The sequence below is a fragment of the Populus euphratica genome, unplaced genomic scaffold (assembly GCF_000495115.2).
Source record: "Populus euphratica unplaced genomic scaffold, PopEup_1.0 scaffold9.1, whole genome shotgun sequence".
Taxonomy (NCBI): domain Eukaryota; kingdom Viridiplantae; phylum Streptophyta; class Magnoliopsida; order Malpighiales; family Salicaceae; genus Populus; species Populus euphratica.
This window is the reverse complement of record NW_011499857.1, coordinates 308,187-310,343: the sequence shown is the minus strand read 5'-3', so window position 1 is coordinate 310,343 and position 2,157 is coordinate 308,187.

Sequence of the window (2,157 nt, the reverse complement as noted above, 5' to 3'; positions counted from 1 at the left end):
ACAAACTTCACAACCACCATTTCAAGCACATTATAATTTCTAAAATTCTCATGGATATGCACCTTCTTATGCCCCATCTCCTATAGAAAATCTTGAGGAAATATTGCATGCATTTATTGAGCAAGCATGACAAATTTTAAAGATAGTCTTGCAAAATTCACATTTACTCTCAGTTTTCAAGAGAAAGGTAAGTCTCATAGAAAAAATCTTGAGGAAATATTGCATGTATTTATTGAAAAGCAAGAAATAATCAATATTCAACTTGCTCAAAGCATGACAGATTTTAAAGATACTCTTGCAAAATTCACATCTACTCTTAGTTTTCAAGAGAACGATAAGTTTTCATCTCAACCACGACAAAATCCTAAGGGGTAATACAATGTAAATGCAAGTAGTTTTGAAAGCCAACAAATGGATCAAGTAAATTTAGTCACTACTCTTTACAGTGGTAAGGTTCTTAAAAAACTCACTCTTGAACCTTGTGAGGAAGATGATGAGTCAATCTCTAAGGGTAAGGAAGGGGTTGAATCTGAAATCTTTGAAACTTTCAAGCAAGCAAGGATCAAATTTTCCGTCAGCACTTCCATTTTCTAATGCCCCGACCAAACAAAAAAAAGTCAATCACAACTCTGAAATCTTTAAAACTTTCAAACAAGCAAGGATCAATATACCTTAGCTGGATGTTATTAAGCAGGTTCTTTCTTATGCTAAAATTTTGAAAGATTTGTTCACTGTGAAGATAAAGCTGAATATGAAAAGAAAGCCTTTTTAGCCGAACAAGTAAGTGTCATTCTTTAGAATAGTAATACTTTGAAATATAAAGACCCTAATTGTCCTATAATTTCTTGCTTTATTGGAGAACATAAAATTAAAAGAGCTTTGCTTGATTTTAGAGCTAATATGAATTTACTTCTATATTCAGTTTTTAGACTCTCAATCTAAGTGAGTTAAACCAACTTCTGTATTTTTTTTACTTGCTGATAGATCTATAAAAGTGCATAGAGGAATAATTGAAGATGTGTTAGCACAAGTTGATAAATTCATTTATCCTGTGAATTTTATTATTTTGGACACACAACCTATTAAAGCATGTAATTCATTTCCTGTTATTTTAGGACGTCCATTTCCTACAACTGCTAACGCGTTGATTAATTATAGGAATAGACTAATAAAGCTATTATTTGAAAATATGACACTGAAGATGAATATTTTTAACATTTATAAGCAACCTGGAGATGATAATGTTTTACAAAAAGTGGACTTTACTGAAAAATTAATTCATGATCAATTTCAAACCACTTCCAATTAAATTGAGATTGATGAATCTAATGATTTGCAAATGGTTTATTTTTAGAAAAAATCAAAGGCAAGTAATTGGAGACCACAAATTAAGAAATTTCCACCATGATCAATTAAGTCCACATCTTTTAGTGTTCAACCACCTAAACCTGATTTGAAGCTGTTACCATTCAATCTTAAATACTCATTTTTTATGAGAAAATAAACTTTTCTAGTAATAATCTTTTCCAAACTTAATGCACATCAAGAAGGTAAGTTGTTACAAACTCTGAAAATGCACAAAAATGCATTAGGATGGACCATAGCTGACATAAAAGGAATTTATCCTTTGATTTGCACACATAGAATTTATTTAGAGGAACATGTTAAACCCTCTAGAAAAATACAACAAAGGCTTAATCCTAATATGAAAGAAGTAGTGAAAAATAAAGTCATTAAGCTTCTAGATAACAAAATCATTTATCCTATTTCTGACAGCAAATGGGTAAGTCCTACCCATATTGTAACGAAGAAGTTTGAAGTCATTGTGATAACAAATTATCATTTAACATTTTAAAAAATTTATTTTTTCTTAAAAGTTGTTTTGTGGTTTTCTTCAATTTGTTTTATTAGGTTATCCCAATGTCATAAAATGGGCCATGGATTTTATAGGTTAATTAAAATTGACTTGTTTTTTATTACCTAGATTACATGTTTTTCATGTTGTAATAGACTATTTTTTTTATTGTTTTTTCATCCAATTTTGTTGGATCGGTTCTTTTATTGTGAAACATGTGTATCCATATAGGGCTTGTGATATCGAGAATCCAAAGAATGAAAATGTTTTCAAGGTAAATGGACATCGTTTGAAAGTTTACT